This window comes from Neofelis nebulosa, chromosome 5 (assembly GCF_028018385.1).
Source record: "Neofelis nebulosa isolate mNeoNeb1 chromosome 5, mNeoNeb1.pri, whole genome shotgun sequence".
NCBI classification, from domain to species: Eukaryota; Metazoa; Chordata; class Mammalia; order Carnivora; family Felidae; genus Neofelis; species Neofelis nebulosa.
Window position 1 is genome coordinate 5,885,578 of NC_080786.1, and position 8,899 is coordinate 5,894,476.

Genomic DNA, 8,899 nt, shown 5'->3' on the forward strand with positions numbered 1-8,899 from the left:
GGTGTTGAAGATGCGGTTTGAATGTAATACGTCACGAGCGTTAAAGAGCACGTGCAGGTCTATCTAATCGTGCGTGAACAACCCCCTCCATGTGGCCGAACTGTCCCCGATCCTTGGCCTCCATTCCGTAGTCACCACTTTCTCTGTGTGTCACCCACCTGCCCAGGGCCACACCTGGGACTTTGATCTGCAGACAAACGTGCCCAAAGTAAATGGAGTGGATTCCTTGTTGTTAGTAGACTGCTTCCACTAGTCACCAAGCATTTCCCCAGAAGCTTTCTGGTAGCATCCTTACACGTTTACAAACATCGTGTTCTCTTACATTTGTAATCTCCATCTGTCTAGTTACGTCCCTGTTCTTATCTCAAATGCCGTTCACTTCTGTGTGTTTCTCTTTTTTCCCTGGATGAGACCAACAAAGATCTATTTTGCCAGTGCTTTCAAGAATAAGCCTTTGGCCATACCAATCAAACCTACTGGGTTTTGTTTTCTGTCTCATTCATTACTGCCTTTATACTTATTAAAAGTTATTACAGTGCCCCGTAGTTAAAATTCATGCACAAACACACCACACAGTATAGAAGAAGGGTATGAGAAGATACACGCCAGGGGGTTAAAAATGGTTACCTTTAGGTAGATGGGAATGACAGTGTTTTAGCTTTGTTTTTTGTTTTGTTTTTCCTTGCCTGAGGTTTAGTGTAGTTCCAGGCATTTTTTAGTGTGTATTTCTTTTGCAACAATGAGGCATATGCAAATTATTTTTTAAATAAAATCACATCTGGGAGAATATGAATTGCTAAGCCAAAAGAGATCTCAAATTGCAAGTCCAGAAAGGAAGAGCTTTGTTTGCAGCAAAGAGCACTGATGAGTCTGACTCTGAGGACAATGGTCCAGTGAGTAATTTCAAGCTTTTTAATTCCAGATACTTCCTGGCTTAACAAGAACTGCCGCCGTCACGAAGACTAATTAAATACATTTCTCTAAGGTTACCCAACCTGTTTCCTTAAGCCAGGAAGAGGTCTGGACAAACTCAAAGGAATCAAAAGACACAAAACTAAGAGGAAGAAAATCACCAGTTAGCAATGTCAGGCCCCCTTCGGTCAGGAGTTTTTCAGTCTGCCAGATTACATCTGGTCCTTATAGACTATCTGTTCATCAGGTTACTGTGCTTGGTAATCGAATTAATGTAAGTACTTACTTAGAGCCCCGCCTACGCTATGAAACCAGTTGGCAGCTATCCATCAGCAAAGGCGCCTGACCCTGAGATCACGTCCATTCATTCTACGTACACGTCCAACTGAAGTGTGTTTAACAAGGTATCTCTGACTCTGTGCCGAAATCTGAAGCTGTGCCATCTGGGCTTGCTACCAAAGCCCTGCTTTGCCTCAAAGTCGGATCCAGATCATTTTATACTTTATTTGATGTGACTCTTCCACAATTGAAAAAGATCCTAAAAATTAAAACAAATCTCATCAAAGGTACAACTACTCGCCAAACAGATGAAAAAGCAGGGGGCATTTTTAAAGTATTTCCAGGAAACCTTTCTTCTAAGAAGTGACAGATTAAGATAAGTGAAATTATCTCCAAATCGACATCTATTCAGAACCCACCTTATCAGTTAGGAGACTCTCTGGCTCCATATAATAGAAAAAATCCAAAATGACAACATTTTAAACACGATAGAAGTGTGTTCCTCTCTCACATAAGAGAAGACGAGGTCTGAGTCATCAAGATCTCATATAGCAGCTTCGTGGATCATCAGCACATCAGCTCCTATCTTTCGAGGCATGTGGTTTACATCCTTAAAGTTGTTTCCTGGTTCCGGATGGCTACCAAGGAACCAACCACCATGACAATATTCCAGGCCAACAGTAGGGGAGGAGGATAAAATGCCACATGCCTCCTCCCTTCTCACTAGCCTTGCCAGAAGTCCCATACAACACTAACCAGAAATTTGTCATAAAAATCCACCCGCCCGCAAAGGAGGATGGGGAGTGGGTTATTAAGGTCTAAGAGGAGTGCACATGTTGAAGGTAACTACGTCGCCACACCCACCATGTGTAAGATACTCAGAATGTAAGGGTCCTAAACCCTAAGTGTGTAGGGCTGGATGTAAGCAAAGGGAAAGGCTTTATTTGGGGTCAGGGTGGGAATCTCAGGTACACAGAGTTGGTTAATCAAATTCATGTCCACGCAAAGCCTTTTCTCATTTTGTGTCATTTTTCTCCTTTATCCACCCGGCTCCGTCCCCACTTACATTTCCCCCTCTTCCCGAGGCACCAAGTCTAGTGAATGGAGTACATGTCCATGGAAATGTACATAGTATTATTTTTTTAAGTTTATTTATTTTTATATATTTTTATTTTTTTTTCATTATGAAATTTACTGTCAAATTGGTTTCCATACAACACCCAGTGCTCATCCCAACAGGTGCCCTCCTCAGTACCCATCACCCACCCACCCCTCCCTCCCACCCCCCATCAACGCTCAGTTTGTTCTCAGTTTTTAGGAGTCTCTTATGTTTTGGCTCCCTCCCTCTCTAACCATTTTTTTTCTTCCCCTCCCCCATGGTCTTCTGTTAAGTTTTTCAGGTTCCACATAGGAGTGAAAACATATGGAATCTGTCCTTCTCTGTATGACTTATTTCACTTAGCATAACACTCCCCGGTTCCATCCACGTTGCTACAAAAGGCCAGATTTCATTCTTTCTCATTGCCAAGTAGTGTTCCATTGTGTATATAAACCACAATTTCTTTATCCATTCGTCAGTTGATGGACATTTAGGCTCTTTCCATAATTTGGCTATTGTTGAGAGTGCTGCTCTAAACATTGGGGTACAAGTGCCCCCATGCCTCAGCACTCCTGTATCCCTTGGGTAAATTCCTAGCAGTGCTATTGCTGGGTCATAGGGTAGGTCTATTTTTAATTTTTTTTTTTTTTTAATTTTTTTTTTCAACGTTTTTTATTTATTTTTGGGACAGAGAGAGACAAAGCATGAACGGGGGAGGGGCAGAGAGAGAGGGAGACACAGAATCGGAAACAGGCTCCAGGCTCCGAGCCATCAGCCCAGAGCCTGACGCGGGGCTCGAACTCACGGACCGCGAGATCGTGACCTGGCTGAAGTCGGACGCTTAACCGACTGCGCCACCCAGGCGCCCCTATTTTTAATTTTTTGAGGAACCTCCACACTATTTATTTATTTTTAGAGAGCGCACGCACACGGGGGCGGGGAAGGGGCAGAGAGAAAAATCCCAGAGGCTCCGCACAGAGCCCAACATGGGGCTCAATCTCAAGAACCATTAGATTATGGTTCTCATAATTAAGACCCGACCCCAAATCAAGAGCCAGACACTTAACCGACTGAGCCATCCAGGTACCCCCTCATTTCCCTGATTTCTTTAGTTTGTAACTAGAAGTTTGTACCTCTTAATCCCTTTTGTCTGTTTCAGCACCACTTCCCCCGTCTACTTCCCCTCTGGCAACCGCCAGTTTGTTCTCTGTATTTAAGAGTCTGTTGTTTGTCGAGTTGTTTTGTTTTTAGATTCTACAGGTAAGTGAAATCATAAAGTATATGTCTTTCTCTGTCTGATTTGTATCACCAGCATAATACTCTCTAGGTCCATCCATGTTGTTGCAAATGGCAGAATCTCATTCTTTTTTATGGCTGAGTGATATTCCATTATATCTATATCTATATATCTCTATCACCTCTTCTTAGTAACTCATCAAGGATGAATGCTTGGATTGTTTCCCTGTATTTGCGATTATAAATAACGCTGCAATGAGCATAGGCGTGCGTGTAGCTTTTCCAGTAGTGTTTTCGTTTTCTCTGGGTAAATACCCAGTGGTGAAAGTACTGGTTCACAGGGTAATCTTATTTTTAATTTACTGAGGAACCTCCATACTGCTTTCCACAGTGATTGTACCAATTTGCATTCTCACCCACGGTGCATGAGTGTTCGTACTCAATGATGAAAAACTCAGATCCCTCTGTTCCCTCCTTAGTCCCTGCAAGGTTAGCTCCTTAGCCTGGGGGCTTGCAACATGAGAATAACAACAGAAACTGCAAACTCCAATGACAGTGAATAGTAATGAATAGCTTTCTTGAGGGATCCTGTATTTTCAGGACAAGAGATAGCTCTAAGATGCTATACATTCATCATTAAAACATTTAGTGACTCCTTACACAACAGAAATACAGACTATTGCCCAGGCTCTTCTGAGGAATGATGACCATCCATGGACTCTCCATGTAAGACCTCCTCAGGATATTTGTAATATCAAATATCTAAGATGCTGTCATTGCCATGTCCAAAACTGTTGACAGATGATGTGTGGAATGTACAGTGTAGGGGTGTGTTTGAGAAGATGAGCTATTGATTTAAGCAGATCATGGGCCAACAGCCAGCAGGAGAGAAAAGGAGCAGAGGACCATACCCACCAGGGCCCTGAGAGACAGGGGACTTGCAGAAGAGAGCCCTGGTTATTGGTGGGGCAGTACCCCGCCCCCTGCCCGCCAAACTACCACTACCCCACCACATCCCAGAACCTTGCCTAAGGGAACTTGGGAAGAAAATAAGTTCACCTAGGACCCCCAGGGCAGATGGACACAGGGAATAATGCAGCTGCATATACACATGACCATCCCCAAAGAGGGGATTCAGGAACATCTGGTTGAATGATTCTGGCTGAATTATAGATACTTGCATATGGTGTCATTATGGCTTTGTCTACCCACTCATTAGCAGCAAGCTCTGGCCCGTATCAGTTACCTCTAGAATTTGAATCTTCGAACTGTTACCTATTCTGGACATCACTCATTATGGAAGTTTTTTCCTCAGCAGTCCGGAAATTACATTCTTCCAGCTTCTGTTAAACACTCCATTTGATGGAACGTTCGCGTGATTTCCCCGCCCAACTGGTCAGCGCTCCCTGAACCTTGCGGGCTCCCTCTTTTTCCCCAGCCCTCCCAGCCATCTATCCCAAGCCTCCTTTTTTTTTTTTTTTTTTTGCTTAAAAAAAAATCATCATGAAAAACCATTTTTAATGGTATTAAGCACATTCTAATTGTTGTACAGGCACCACCACCATTCATCCCCATAACTCTTTTCGTTTTGTTAAACTGAAACTCTCTACCTGTTAAGCAAGTCCCATTCTCCCCTCTCCCCAACCCCTGCCAACCACCCTTCTATTTCCTGTTTCTATGATTTTGACTCTTCTAAGTACCTCATGTAAGTAGAATCCTACAGCGTTTGTCTTTTGGTGACTGGCATATTTCACTTAGCATAATGTCGTCAAGGCCCATCTATGTGGTAGCATATTGCAGAGTTTTCTTTCTTCTTAAAGCTGAATAATATTCCATTGTATATACATCCCACATTTGGCTCATCCATTCACTGGCCAACAGAGCACTTAAGTTGCTTCCACCTTTTGACTACTGTGAGGGATGCTGCTGTGAACATGGGTGCACAAATACCTCTTCAAGACCCTGCCCTCAATTCTTGTGGGTGTATACTCAGAAATGGGATTGCTAGATGATATGGTTAATTCTATTTTTAAGTATTTGAGGAACCACCATATTGTTTTCCATACTGCCGCACCACTTATGCTCCCAAACATGCACGGGGGTTCCAATTTGTCCACATCCTCACCAACACTTGTTTTCTGGGTTTTGTTGTTCGTTTGTTTTTTCACAGTAGCCAGCCTAATGCGTATGTGGCAGTATCTCATTGTAGGTTTGACTTAATGTTTCCCTAACAATTTGTAATGTGGAACGCCTTTTCATGTGCTTCTTGGCCATTTGTATATCTTCTGTGGAATAATGCCCACTCAAACTCTTTGCCCATTTTTGAATTGGGTTTTTTGTTGTTGTCGTTGTTGTTGTTGTTGTTGTTGTTGCTGAGTTTTAGAAGTTCTCTATTTATTCCGGGTATAAAACTGCTTATCAGATATGTGATTTGCAAATATTTTCTTCCGTTCTGTGGGTTTCCTTTTTACTCTGTGGACAATGTCTTTTGAAGCATAAAATGTTTAAGTTTTTGTAGAGTCCAATGTTAATAGAGTCCAAACTGTCTATTTTTTCTTTTGTTACCTGTCCCTTTAGTGTTGTGTTCGAGAAATCATTGCCAAATGCAATGTTGAGACACTTTTGTCCTGTGTTTTCTTTTAAGAGTTTTTTTTAATGTTTACTTATTTTTGAGGGAGAGAGACAGAGTGCAAGCAGGGGAAGGGCAGAGAGAGAGGGTTACACAGAATCCGAAGCAGGCTCCAGGCTCTGAGCTGTCAGCACAGATCCTGACGTGGGGCTTGAACTCAAGAACCATGAGATCATTACCTGAACTGAAGTCAGACGCTTAACCGACTGAGCCACCCAGGTGCGCCTCTTCTAAGAGTTTCATTGCTTTAGGTCCTTCCTCCATTTTGAATTAATTTGGGTATGTGCTGTGAGGTATGGGTCCACCTTCATTCTTTGCCTGTGGATATCCAGTTGCCCCAGGCCCATTTGTTGAAAAGACTGTCTTTCCCCTCCATTGAATGGTCTTGGCATCCTCGTCACAAATCATTTGATCATATGTGTGAGAGTTCATTCCCGGGTCTCTATTCTATCCCGTTGGTCTATTTGTCTGTTCTTCCCACTGTCTCCCCAACCCTCCCCACCATCTGTCCTAAGCCTCCCTTAAAAAAAAAAAAAGTTCTATTTTGTCTCCATGACAGCACTCAAAGCATATGAAAAGAGCTGCTGTATAACCTACAAAATTTCTCTTTCCTGCATAAAGAAATCTCCAGTTCCTAAGACTATTTTTATGACAGTTTCCACATCCTGCACCATCTCTGACATAGAAGAAACTGCCACCCTGTAATGAAGCCACCCCTCAACTTTCCCTCCTTGCTCTGAGTTGCCAGTATAGAACTAAATTCAGTAACTAGAATTTTTCCACGTTTAATTTGCAGCATTGCCATCCTGTGGACTCATAAGAAGGTTGTGGGCAACTCGTCGGTATTTTTTAATCCACCGCTACAAAAGAAAAAAAGAAATATCTTCCCTATGCCATTTGTCTTAATTCTGGGAAATATTTCAGGAAAGTGCAAACATGATTACAACAAATGCCTGGACATCTACCACCATTGTGTCGTGTTTGCTTCAATTATTTTGTCGAGTCATTGGGGTTGTTTTTTTTTTAACTTTTGGGGGAAATAATGATAGACTCAGGCAGTTGAAAAATAGTACAAAGAAGTCCTGTGTACCCTTCACCCAGCTTTCCCCAGTGGTAACATCTAGCATAACTATAATACATACAATATCAAAAAAGAGAAATGTGTGCTGATACGATCTACAGATCATATTCGGATTTCATCCCTTTTTATCTACATGCACGTGTGTGTGTGTGTGTGTGTGTGTGTGTGTGTGTGTGTGTGAGATCTGTAGCTTTCAGCAATTTGATCAGCCATAGAGACACACATAACCACTACCACAATCAAGATTAATCACCACATTATTTTGTACGCCTGAAACTGATATAATGTGATATAATGTTATATGTCAATTTTAACTCAATTAAAAATGTTTTGCAAAGATTAATCACCACAAAAGGACTCCTTCATGCTACCCCTCCCCAACCATCCCTTACCCCTGACAACCATTAATCTGTCTCCACATCTTCTAGAAGATGTTTTATAAATGGAATCATAGCGTGCATAACCTTCTTCTTTCTTTCCACTTGTACATTCTAGGCAGATTTGTTTCTATTCACAGAAACTGTTCCTTTTTCTTTCCTCTGAAGAAATACTCACTTTACATATGTGTCTTCCATACAAATGTCCATGTGTGGAAAACCTTCTTCAGCCATGTGGGGAGAGTGGGAGAAGGGAGATTCCCAATTTCACACTTGGTAGTTACTTTCCACAGTGGTAACACTTGTTTTCTGGTACTAGCCTATAGACACATTATATGGTTTCATTAGGCTTTTATTTTATTTACTTATTTATTTATTCATTTATTTATTTATTTATTTATTCTACTGGACCAAGCTCTACCCATATCTCAGAGAAAACTGAGATATTCCAAAAACCGGAATATTTTCCAAAGGCTGAAGTGGAAAACAGTCTGTTAGCAGGTGTTTGCAAATACTCTGTTGACACTGTGTAGACAAATTTGACTTTGGCAAACATTGTGCAGATTGGGGATGACTTACCTGACCAGGATCAGAGAAACAAAAATGTTTGAACTTCTTTTTTTTTTTTTTTTAATTTTTTAACGTTTATTCATTTTTGAGAGACAGAGCATGAGCATGAGCAGGGGAGGGGCAGAGAGAGAGGGAGTCACAGAATCTAAAGCAGGCTCCAGGCTCTGAGCTGTCAGCACAGAGCCCGACGCGGGGCTCGAACTCACGGACCGCGAGATCATGACCCGAGCCGAAGTCGGACGCTTAACCGACTGAGCCACCCAGGCGCCCCGCTTCCCTCATTTTTTAAAAAAAATGTTGATGTATGTTGAGAGAGAGAGAGTGAGTAGGGGAGGGGCAGAGAGAGAGGGAGTCACAGAATCCGAAGCAGGCTCCAGGCTCTGAGCCGTCAGCACGGAGCCCGACGCAGGGCTCGAACTCACGAACCATGAGATCGTGACCTGAGTCGAAGTCAGGCACCCAACCAACTGAACCACCCAGGCGCCCCTCTTTTGCCCATTTTTGAACTGGACTGTGTCACATGTTGCTGCAGAGTTTGGGCAGTTCTGTATACATTTTAGATAGTAGTCCTTTGTTACATATGTGGCTTGGAAATATTTTCTCCCAGTCTGTAATTTATCCATTTATTATTTCCTTTATGGATCATGTTTTTGGTGTCATAGTCTAAGGACTCTTCACCTCACCTGAGGTTGTGGATATTTCCTTCTGCTTTTTTA

General features: G+C 42.3%; 1 protein-coding gene across 1 annotated transcript in view; it reads left to right on the forward strand.

Moving 5' to 3' along the window:
* ITGA9 (integrin subunit alpha 9) overlaps window positions 1–8,899 on the forward strand; it is a 363,974-nt gene that overhangs the window by 347,288 nt on the left and 7,787 nt on the right. The window lies entirely within an intron of this gene.